The sequence below is a fragment of the Myxine glutinosa genome, chromosome 9 (genome assembly GCF_964187855.1).
Source record: "Myxine glutinosa chromosome 9, kmMyxGlut1.1, whole genome shotgun sequence".
Lineage (NCBI taxonomy): Eukaryota > Metazoa > Chordata > Myxini > Myxiniformes > Myxinidae > Myxine > Myxine glutinosa.
Genome location: NC_136269.1, coordinates 40,140,503 through 40,152,712, shown reverse-complemented (window position 1 = coordinate 40,152,712; position 12,210 = coordinate 40,140,503). Strand labels below are relative to the sequence as shown.

General features: G+C 50.0%; 1 protein-coding gene and 2 long non-coding RNA genes across 5 annotated transcripts in view; 1 reads left to right on the top strand and 2 right to left on the bottom strand.

The window, feature by feature from the left end:
- The window catches only part of RIPOR1 (RHO family interacting cell polarization regulator 1), a 184,187-nt gene that overhangs the window by 33,886 nt on the left and 138,091 nt on the right, over window positions 1-12,210 (top strand). The gene's annotated exons all lie outside the window — the stretch shown is intronic.
- LOC144893550 (uncharacterized) lies at window positions 7,032-7,359 on the bottom strand. Its single transcript, XR_013624455.1, has 2 exons — window positions 7,181-7,359; window positions 7,032-7,073 (listed from the first exon to the last, which is right to left on the bottom strand). It is a non-coding gene; the product is annotated as an uncharacterized LOC144893550 (long non-coding RNA).
- On the bottom strand, window positions 11,306-11,622 carry LOC144893549 (uncharacterized). Its single transcript, XR_013624454.1, has 2 exons — window positions 11,455-11,622; window positions 11,306-11,347 (listed from the first exon to the last, which is right to left on the bottom strand). It is a non-coding gene; the product is annotated as an uncharacterized LOC144893549 (long non-coding RNA).

Sequence of the window (12,210 nt, the reverse complement as noted above, 5' to 3'; positions counted from 1 at the left end):
GCCACTGTTGATGTCAAAGTGCACGAGTCTACCATTAGAAATAGGCTGCACAAATTTGATCTACATTGGAGGTGTGCCAGGAGGAAACTTTTGCTGTCCAGAAAGAACATCAGGGCAAGACTAAAGTTTGCCAATGAACACCAAGGCAATGACCAGCACTTCTGGAACAATGTGCTCTGGACAGATGAGTCAAAGGTAGACGTATTTGGCCACAGCACCAGAAGACATGTTTGGTGAAAACCAAAGACAGCATTTGACCACAAGAACCTGATACCAACTGTAAAGCATGGTGGTGGAAATATTATGGTTTTGGGGCAGCTTTGCTGCATCAGGGCCTGGGCAGATCACCATCATATAATCCACTATGAATTCTTCATTGTACCAGAGGGTGCTTGAGGATAATGTGAGGCCATCTGTCGGCAAGTTGAAGCTCAACCGAAGGTGGACCTTACAACATGACAATGACCCTAAACATACCAGTAAATCCACCAAGGAATGGCTGAAAAGGAGGAAATGAAGGGTTCTGGAATGGCAAAGTCAAAGCCCGGATATAAATCCCATCGAGATGTTGTGGGGGGATTTGAAACCTAAGTGGCCAGACGGACGCCAAGCAGTTTTTTTTTTTTTTTTTTTTTTTTTTTTTTTTGTATACAAGATCGAGGCTCGTGAAAGAGCGAACATTAATCACACAGAAAGACAAACCGACACGTAAAACATATAACATCGGGAGCAGTAGACAAGATGGGGAGAGAGGGGGAAGGATACAAACACAACATTTGAGAGCAGGGACCGAGAGACATGGAGACATCGAGAGATCTGAGAGAGGGCGAGGGCTTTGGGGGGGGGGGGGGGCATGGGAAGGGGGCGGTGGGAGAGGTATAAAACATATGGACACTGCCAGGACTTCCAGGAAAGAAGTTGGAATTTCAAACAAGGTGGATCTGGGGTGAATTAGCGGGGGTAGAAAAGATCAAGGTTTTGGATGGGGGAAGATAAGAGATGGTGGTGAACAGCTGTTTTAAAGACCTGGAGGGAGGAGTGGGATTGAAGGGAGTGAGGGAGTTTGTTCCAGAGGCGGGAGAAAAGAGGAGTGAAGGTGAGCAGAGAGTCTTGATTTTGGCAGTTTAACCATAAGAGGGTTGCAGGCAGATCTTGTGCGACATGTAGGAATATTTGGGGGACAGAGCACAGAGAGAGCTGGGGGAGCAAGGCCGGAGAGGTGTCGGTAGAAGACAGAAAGACCACCAACCTGCCTGCGGTGAGTGAGTGAAAGGCCCTCAGAGATAGCTACATCACGGGAGATTCCAATAATTCTGAAAGCTTTGGTTTCAACAGCGTGAAGCCGAGCTAGGTGTGAGGCAGGAGCACCGGCCCATAGGGGAGAACAGTATTCCATTGAGCTGCGGATGAAAGCCTTGTATGTGGTGAGGAGCTCAGGTGTGCCGAGGAAGGACTTCGCACGACGGAGGATGCCCAGTCGGCGACTGGCTTTGGAGGCCAGCTTGGAAATGTGGTTTTCCCAAGAAAGATCATGGCAGATAGTGAGACCCAAAATCTTGAGCGACAGAACTTCTTGGAGAGGATTGTTGAGAAAGTAGATGGGAGGGTTGTCCAGTCGATCTTTTCGGAGAGACATAGTAAGAGTGTGAGATTTGTCAGGATTGAAAGACATGTTCCACTTGTTTGACCAGTCTGTGATTTTGTCCAGGTCTTCAGAGAGTGAGGAGGCAGCAGACTGCCGATCTGAGGGAAGAGGAATGGAGCGGCAGAGAGTGGAGTCATCAGCAAAGAGATAGAGAGGATTTTCGAGAGAGTCAGAGAGATCATTGATGAAGACCAGAAAAAGCACGGGGCCCAGAACACTGCCTTGGGGAACTCCAGCCTGAACAGGAAGAGGAGATGAGAGAAACCCGTTCAGGGCCACACGTTGACGACGACTAGAGAGGAAGTCCGCCAGCCATGCATGGAGATTTCCATGGATACCAAAGGAGGAGAGTTTGGTGAGCAGAGCGGGGTGCCAGACCGTGTCGAAGGCACGTGATATGTCGAGGGAGACAGCTCTAATTTCCTGTTTGGCATTGAGGACCTCCATCCATTGTTGAGACAGCAGAAGCAGCATGTCCAGAGTAGAGTGACCTGGTCTGAAACCAAATTGATGATCAGAGATCAAGCCATTGGAGAAGAGGAAAGATTTCATATCCGAAGCAATGATGGATTCCATGACTTTGCTGATAATTGGGAGAAGGCTGATTGGTCTGTAGTTGCTAGGATCTGTTTTTGCACCTTTTTTGTGCAAAGCGGTGATGTTGGCTGATTTCCAAGCAGATGGCAGTTGACCTTGAGCAAAAGAGAGGGTGAAGAGAACAGAGAGAGGGTGAGATAGAGCAGCAGAGCAGGATTTTAGGACCCGTGGGCTGATGCCGTCGGGTCCAGTTGCAGAATCAGAGTCGAGGGTTGACAGAAACTTTTCCACCTGGTCAGGAGGAAAGGACACGGAGTCCAGGAGCAGCAGGGTACGACTGGGTATGGTGGGTACAGAGAGGGATGGGTTTGGGACACAAGATTTAGAGGCAAACACAGAGTTGAGGCATTCAGCTTTTTCACGTGCGGAGTCAGCTGTGTAGCCGTTTGAGGTAAGGGAGGGGATGGAGGGGGAACAAACACCAGAAACGGATTTGACCAGACGCCACCAGGATTTGGAAGAGGGAGACAGATAAGAGAGTTCGGTCTTGAGAACGGAGAGATATTGTTTCCTGGCTCTCCTGAGGGTGGACACACACTTGTTTCGGGCTTTGTGAAAGGAAATGAGATTTCCTTCCGTTGGATTTGCTTTCCAGGAGACGAAGGCAAGTTGTTTCTGGGCAACAGCCTCACCACAAGATTCCGTGTACCATGGAAGGGTATGACAACTGAAGACGAGATGGGATAAATCTGTGCATGAGAGAGAGCAATTTACTTTGGAAGAATTCCCAGGATGAGTTGATGTCAGAGGTGGTAGAGATGGGAGACCAGTCCAGATGATTGATGGCTGCTTGAAGACCGTGCCAGTTGGCCTGAGTGAAATGCCAGACTCGTCGACGCTGAGCAGGCTCCCTGAGGATGGTCAGAGAGATGTCCACTTTAACAAGGACATGATCAGATGATCCGATCGGAGCAGAAGAAGAGCAGCAGATATTTTCAGGGAAGTTAGTCATAACCAAGTCCAGAAGAGAAGATGTTCCGTTGACTGAGATCCGGGTCGGGAAATTGACAGATTGTGTCAGTCCCAGAGAGTCACAGAAGTCCTTTGCTGAGGAGCCATGGCTGGTGAGAGAGGTACCCACACCCAGCCAACTGGCATGATGACAGTTGAAATCACCACATATGAGGAAGAGAGAGTTGGGATGAGTAGATAGAAGTTGGTCCATATCATCAGACAGCGAGATGTAGATGGAGTCATCACTGTTTGGTGGACGGTACAACACACATATGAACAAGAGATGGGAGCGAAGGGGAAGCCGTAGCCAGAGGTATTCCTGGGGGTGAGGTGGAGAGAGTGCAGTGCAGGGCGAGTGAGGAAGAGAGTTTTTGATAAAGATAGCAACCCCGCCTCCAGGACGAGGCTCAGGTCTATCATACCGGAGGAGGGAGTAGCCCGGGAGAGACACTATGGAATCAGAGACATCATAAAGGAGGAAAGTTTCTGTTAAGCAGATCACGTCTGGATTGACAGAAGCAACCTGTATGGAGAGATCAGTTAAGTTTGAACGAAGGCCCCGGATGTTTGAGGTCCATACCGTTAATGAAGAGGAAGGGGGAGCATCAGATACAGAACAGGGGGGAGGAGGGGTAGGGTAAGATGTGGAAGAGGTGGAAGAGATAGGGAGAGCTGTTGAAGGTGTGTCAGAGATTTCAGAATAGCTCGGAGAAAGGGAAGGATGGGGCGGACAAAAGGTTTGATGGTGATTGGGTGAGCCACAATGAGGTGTTATTTGAGGAGGGGGAAGAGCGAGGCAGAAGGTTGGGGGAGATGGAGGTGAGAGTTTGAAGGGGGAAGAAGCGGGGAGGACGCTTTGAGGAGGGGGAGTGAGAGGGGGGAAATTGAGAAGCAATGAGGGTGGGGAGATTTGAAGGGGAGGGGTGAGGGGGGAGTTTGGGAGGGAAGGGACAAGGGGAGGGATTTGAAAGGGATGGGATATGGGAGAGATTTGGAGGGGAGGGGTGAGGCAGGAGTCTAGGAGGGGAGGGGCGAGGGGGCGTCTTGGCGGGGAGGGGTGAGGGGGTAGTTTAGGAGGGAGGGGGCAAGGGGGGAGATTTGAAAGGGATGGGTGATGGGGAAGATTTGGAGGGGAGGGGTGATGGGGAAGATTTGGAGGGGAGGGGTTATGGGGAAGATTTGGAGGGGAGGGGTGAGATTGGATTTTTGAAAGTGTACGATTTATGGGAAACGAACATTTATTGCAAAATGAGTTTCTTGTGACCTTCGAGTTAAAAATACGTTTAAGGACGCTGGATGGAGGATGGAGTGTAGGAGAGTTTAGGGGATGTAGAAAAGGCACTATAGGAGATGGATATTTTTTTTGGGATGAATTGATTTGGTGAGCAAGTCGAAAGCAGCCTTTTAAAGAAGAAGAAGAAAAAGGTGTTATAAAATATGACGGAATACATAACTTGAGGGGAAAGTGTAAACATTGAAGGTTAATGAGTGAAAACTATCTGGGGAAATGGGGGAGAAACACGTGGTCGAAGAACGAACGAACGAATAAGAATGAATAAACGAATGAGAACAGAGAAGGAAATGTGTTTTTTTTTTTTGAGTTGAGATTTACACAAGGAAGTAGGCTATGGGTGAAAAGACTGGGAATACAGAGAATGAAAGTTATTGGATCACAAACGACGGACCGCTGAGAGAAAAACAAAGCCTCAATGTTGTACAGTGCACACTGTACAAGGCCTCAAGACACGACACGGCAAACAGACGATCAATTTATGAAAGATAAACACCGAGAAACAACCAAAGTTGCACACAATAACTTCACACACCGAAAGATAAATACAGTTTCGACAAAATACAATTGTGAACAGACTTAACTTCGAAAAACGTGGAGACCGTGTGGAGCTTCGAAAATCCCTCCCACCGTCTCCGAGATCTCGCGAGCAATCTTGGTTTCAGTTCAATCTTGGTTTCATCAGAGCAAAGAATTTTGTGGCTTTCATGTGTCTTTCACTGAGGAGAGGCTTCCATCTGGCCACTCTGCCATAAAGCCCAGATCGGTGGAGTGCTGCAGTGATTGTTGTCCTTCTGGAAGTTTCTCCCATCTCCACACAGGATCTCTGGAGCTCAGCCAGAGTGACCATCGGGTTCTTGGTCACCTCTATTACCAAGGCCCTTCTCCCCCGATTGCTCAGTTTGGCTGGGCGGCCAGCTCTAGGAAGAGACCTGGTTGTTCCAAACTTCTGCCATTTAAAAATTATGGAGGCCACTGTGCTCTTGGGAACCTTCAATGCAGCAGAATTTTTTTTGTCGGCTTCCCCAAATCTGTGCCTCGACACAATCCTGTCTCTGAGCTCTGCAGGCAGTTTTTTCGACCTCGTGGCTTGGTTTTTGCTCTGATATGCATTTTCAGCTGTGAGAGCTTATATAGACAGGTGTGTGCCTTTTCAAATCATGTCCAATCAATTGAATTTACCACAGGTGGACTCTAATCAAGGTGTAGAAACATCTCGAAGATGATCAAGATAAGGCAAAAAAATATATATTGCTGGTCTCTGGTCAGACCAAAGTTCCAGAATTGATGCGGCGATGCGGTTTTCTTTTTCTTGTTTTTTTTTGAAAAGCATGGATTGCACATTTAGAGGTTTTTTGTGTCCTCATGCCTTGCGGTCCTCCTCATCTGCTGTGACGCCGTCCAGAGAGAAATTAAACACAGCCAATGGGACTTGTAGGCCTTTTTTTTTGTAAATAATGAACACAAGCTTAAGTTATTTTAAAATGTATTTATTCTGAAAATCATTAAGTTCTTCAAGCATATTATAGACTGCCATTTCGTTCTCGAGATTGCCTTGCCGTACCGTCAAACATTCCAATGCGTCGATCGCGTCAACACTGCTGATGATGCGCAAGTGGTCTAACAGGCCGATGGTCTCCCACGATCTCTTCTCCCAGTCCACCAGATTATCAGACACTTACAACTTCATGACAAACGAGATAGGATCCAGGCCTAACTAACGAGACCACCCGCAGCTCTCTAGGCCTTCTGGTTGCTTCACACGAACCTGACAAAGAACGTCTTCTTTTCAATAAATGACAATATCCAGCCGATAGAGGCCTAGCATCGCGTGAGCGTCGTCCATGGCAACCGGTTCCGGCCGCAAATTGGTACACAATGTTGTGTGTATTATTTGTGAACAGGGTCAAAGGCTCATGGAAGAGCTGATGCTGACGCATGCAGACATCGACTTCAAACATAGCTCATCACCTGGGGGAAGTGATGCACTTCTCAATGTGCTCTGGGTGCTGGCAAAGCCATCTTGTGCAGTATCTTTTCTGTCCACAGTTAGAGGAGAAATCCCCCTCCCTTCCGCTGGAATGCCAGCCGACAGAATTGATCCGTTCTCTCTCCTCGAAATTCTAATGTAAAATGAGGAAGCAGTATTTTCCACGGTTTAATTATTTGGTACGACTCAGCCAGGGTCAGAATAGAACTGCACCAACCTCCCAGCCTCAAAGCAATGCACAAAATATCACACTTCACAATATTGCAGCAAAAAAAAATAAGATATTAAAAATCCCATCACCGAGTTGCATGTGGAAACATTTCTGGAAAGCTAATGACTAATGTGGAGAATTTATTATGAGTATGAAGGTAACAATTAAACGGGAAAACAAACATTGTGCCCCAGAAAAATGCAATATAAATCAATATATAGTATGTTCGAAGTTCAAGTTATATAATAAGTTCATTTCTAAATTGTATTTGGTTGTTATACCGTATTTTCCGGTGTATCAACCGCACCCGTGTGTTGTGAAAATCAACCAGATCCACAACTCGTCCCATAGATAGGTTTAATTTCAATTAGATCGTAACATCATCCTGTAAAATACACCATGCAACATATATGTCAGGATCAAGGCATCATATGAGAAAGATTGGATATATCAGTCAATGCAAGCAAGCCTAGAATATAAGTGGGTACGTACCATTCAATTCTACATGTCATTGTATAAAGTCGCAGGAGTGGCCTCGAGTCGCGGACGTCCCGAGGTCTTATAGACACCGCCCAGTGGTTTAAGTGAGCGTCACACCTGGGTTCAACTTACATTTTCACCACATTCTCCCCGCCGTTAGAACTATGCTGCCACTAGGCAGGAAGCGAGCGCGCGTCAGCATTAATAGGTAGAGGAAGTCATCATATCATTATTAGGGTGTCAAAGAAATATCCCTATTGATTCTTGTCTTTGCGCCAATGTGTTATGTTTCGCACACTGTCAAAGCGTCTTTAGGGCTTCCTGGAAAGCGCTATACGAAACAAATCCATTATCAGTAGGACAGGTCAGTCGGTCCATCCGTAGAGGTCAGTGTGGCGAATTACCCTGCCAGCACAGGTTCGGAAACTACCGGGTACGTCGCCCCCAAATCCGGAGTCCCCTGCTTCGGAGTAGCCGCTGGAGGGAGGTGTCGTAGGGGCACCTCAGTGCCCTCACCGCTTCAGGCAGGGGTGTATCAGGCGAAGGGAGGGACGGCAGATGTTCTCTAGGCGCACTCATAGCCTGGTTAGCAAACATGTCCGATACTGGCAGACGATGAGCCTGTGGGTCACAATAGGCTAGTCTCACAGGCCTATGTGCTGGATAAGGTGTACCTTTGCGATATGCAACTCATTACATAAGGTGTACCTTGTCGAAGAGCGAATGTCCATTCGTCGCAATGCAACGCATTTCAGGCAGATGTGCCGATGTGGAAGATGTGTAAACCAGTAAGCCATGTCTATTCGTCGCAAGGCAACACATTACAGGAAGATGTGTCGATGTGGAAGATGTGTAAATCAGTAAGCCTCTTTACAGTAAGCTGTAACAGTAAGTAAGATTACATGACAGGAGGCCATGACAGTGTAAGTCAATTACAGTAAGTCTGTACCGGCCTAGGAGTTGTAACAGTAAGTAAGATTACATGACAGGAGGCCACTACAGTAAGTCCATTACAGTAAGTCTGTACCTGCCTTGGCTCCCAAGGGTACATGGTCGATCCACATTAGATCCATGTCATGGAATTGCCGAGGGAGAGAACCGACGAGAGCCATAACGAGAGTTACGCGATACCCCGGAGTCCCCCTGTTTTGAAATCACGAGACTCGAGCGCTCTCTGACGGCAGCGCGTACGAATTACAAGCTCCGGCAAATAGTTTCAAGCAAAACGTTTGCCACGAGTGCCCTCCGTAGGCTGCCCGAACGACCGGCATGGCAGTTACGACGACGCACAAAACGACCGAAATGCGCCTTCCCAGCGAAGCGCGCAGAATCTCCCGACCTGCAGCACAGCGCGCAGAGGATCGGTGAAGATCGGCTATACCGGCTACCGTCCCGGAGGGATTGTCCCGGAGAGAAAACGTCGAGATCGAGAAATGGAAAACGTCCCGGATGGATCGACATCCAAGAGAATGGCCCAGATGGATGGATCGACATCCAAGAGGATGGCCTGGATGGATGGATCGACAGCCAAGAGGATGGCCCGGATGGATGGATCATCATCTCACCCCCTCACTCATCCATCCCCCCCCCCCCCCCCCCCGTCGTGAAGTGTGAGATAACAGCTGCGCATCGCGCACCGAAGTCGAGCGACCTTCACAGTCTGGGTCAGAGGGAACGCAATCAGGCAGCGGCCGGGCGAGGCGTCTCGCAGTCTCGAAATGTGTGGAGGCGAGCCAGGAGACCTGTCCTAGAAGCAACAAGCCCAGAGTCAAGGGCGATCCGGCGGGCCGGTGCCCACGTGGCTTGCTCAGGAGACGAGGGAGTCGGGCGCAACACTCAATGTCACCGTGTCATGGGGTCACCGTGCACCCCTAAGTGTCCTAGAAGCAACAAGCCCAGAGTCAAGGGCGATCCGGCGGGCCGGTGCCCACGTGGCTTGCTCAGGAGACGAGGGAGTCGGGCGCAACGCTCAATGTCACCGTGTCATGGGGTCACCGTGCACCCCCAAATGCCCCGTGCCTTATCGATTAACGGCATAAGTCCGCGATGTTGGCTAGTCGCCCTCGAAGGCCGCCACGTTATGACACGCACTTTCGGGCAGGGGCGGTCAGATTGAGTATTTCGATGCTATCGATTTCTGCTATCTGTAGAGGTACCCAGGTAGACGAACTCTGATGACGCAAGCGCGGGAAACAGTTAAATCGGAATCGATCGGGCGCGGTGCTGTAAAGCAAACGCGTGATTTAGTCGATGACGTCATCAATTGGTTGGGGCGCGTGCGGGCGGGTTTGACGGCGAGTTCCAGCTGAGCGGTATCCCCAGACGGAGTAAAGTAGCACTCCGAAATCTAAAGTCTCGCGTCCTTTGGGCAGCAGCATTCGAGCGGGCTCGAGATCGGTGTACGGAATACGAACCCGGCCGACGAGCGAAAAGTATTATCTAGCGTGCACCGCGTACGAGGGAAACTGAAAGTTGAGCTCGGCCCGTTGAATCAGTGCGGCTTCGCCGAGTTGAGAGGGCGAGCACGCCGAGTCGAGAGGGTGAGCACGCCGAGTCGAGAGGGCGAGCATGCTTGGCAGCGATTGACTGCACGACCTGAAGTAGCGTCTCGTTTGTTTAGCTGTCGGGTCAAAGGATCGAATACATATCACGCCCTGAAGTAGCGTCTCGTTTGTTAGCTTTCGGGTCAAAGGATCGAATACATATCACGCCCTGAAGTAGCGTCTCGTGTGTTTAGCTTTCGGGTCAAAGGATACAATACATATCACGCCCTGAAGTAGCGTCTCGTTTGTTTAGCTTTCGGGCCGTGTTTTGTCCGGAGTTTTAGACATAGTTAGTCATATAGAATACACATGGTATACGATACATGCCGGCATGCCGATACATGCCATGCCGATACATGCCGATACGATAGTCATATAGAATACACATGGTATACGATCATCTATCATAAGCATAAGCCCGAGTGTCGTGAAAGGCTATGAAGGTCCCGCTCGACGTCCTTAGAAACTCATCCGTGCTGCGACGAGTCCTCGCATGGTGCCAAGCGAGCCTCCATTGAGGCGATTCCGGGCAGCGGAGTTCGCCGGCCTCGTTGAGTAGCCACATGTAGGTGGGATTTCGACGAGCCGCGATCAGAATCGCCGGCCTCGCAGAGTGGTGCGCGCGAAGGGCGCAGTGCGCGATTTGCGCGTAGGAGGTGATTCCACCGTGCAGCGATTGATCGGGTTGTGCCCGCGATGGGGCAGCGCGCGATTCGCGCGTAGGTGGGATTTCGACGAGCCGCGATCAGAATCGCCGGCCTCGCAGAGTGGTGCCCGCGAAGGGCGCAGTGCCCGAGCAGCCGGAGTGAGCCGGCCGTGTGAGGCACGGCGTGATTCCGACGAGCAGTGCGCGATTCGCGCGGAGGAGAAGCGAGTGGTCAGGGTGAGCCGGCCGTGTGAGGCACGGCGTGATCCCGACGAGCAGTGCGCGATCCGCGCGGAGGAGGCGATTCCACCGAGCAGCGAGTGGTCGGAGTGTGCCGGCCCCCGCGGAGAAGGCGATTCCACCGAGTAGCGAGTGGTCGGAGTGTGCCGGCCGTGTGGAGGCATGGCCGACATGGGAGTCGTGATCACTCGCGTGGGAATCTCATCTCGGGCCGAGGCACGCAAATCTAGGATGATTCTCTCGGACGGAGCCGTTAGCGTTTCGAGCAACCGAGGCTAGACTCGTACCTGCGGCGCCAAGCGGGTCCGTCGTTCCGACGGGGTTGCGGCCCAGGACATTTCCCAGTGGCCTCCTTCAGCAGGCGCCTTGCCGGAGTCCGTCATGCCTGCTCCGGCGTTCGGGCCTCAGGAGAGCAGTTTGCGTTTTGACGACGCGGTCCCGCAAAAGGCTTGCGAGGTCCCCATCGCATCCGGTCCTTTTGAGGCAGACCGGCGGCGAGAGTAGTCGGAGCTCCGTAGCTGGAGCTAGCTCGACGGGTCCTCCGCCGGTCATTCTTCTCCGAGGTGGGCCTCGCAGGAGCGCGGAGAATGTCGGGAACGCTCGTCTGTGATCTGCGTTCATCCGGCCATCGCAAGACTCGTGTCCCGCCATTTCCGAAGATCATAATTGAAATTAAGTGTTGTGAAAATCAACCAGATCCACAACTCGTCCCATAGATAGGTTTAATTTCAATTAGATCGTAACATCATCCTGTAAAATACACCATGCAACATATATGTCAGGATCAAGGCATCATATGAGAAAGATTGGATATATCAGTCAATGCAAGCAAGCTTAGAATATAAGTGGGTACGTACCATTCAATTCTACATGTCATTGTATAAAGTCGCAGGAGTGGCCTCGAGTCGCGGACGTCCCGAGGTCTTATAGACACCGCCCAGTGGTTTAAGTGATCGTCACACCTGGGTTCAACTTACATTTTCACCACACCGTGTATCAACCGCACCCCCGATTTTCGACTTCAAAAATAATAATTAAAAAAATCAGATTTTCGAGGGGGAAAAAAAAAAAAATCAGGAAAATTTAAAAAAGAGAAGAGAATAAATAAATAAAATGGAAAGCGAAATATGATGAAAGGAAAGAGAAACTGAAAACAGAGAAAGTGAAAATACATGAAATGAGTTGAAAGAGAATTTAAAAAACATAATTATTCTTTCTTGCCAATGTGGGGCCCTGAAAAGGGCCGTTGGGTTTAGTCTCTAACATCCGAAGAAGTCCTCGTCATCCGTTTCTTCAGTCCAATCCGAGTCGGGGTAGGCGAGATCCTCGTCGTCGTTATCCTCTTCTCCGTCGTCGGAAAAGGGCCATTGGGTTTAGGCTCGAAAATCCGAAGAAGTCCTCGTCATCTGTTTCTTCAGGGAAGACATTACGATGATCATCATCCGAGTCTGGGTAGGCGAGATCATCGTCGTCGTTATCCTCTTCTCCATCGTCGGTCACTGCCACTTCATCCTCCCAGATGATGTCATCTTGAGTGCCATCAAGGGCATTAGATATACAGCACTTGAGGAAGGCCCGCTCGATGATGGCTGCCGGCAACTCCTCCCAGACCT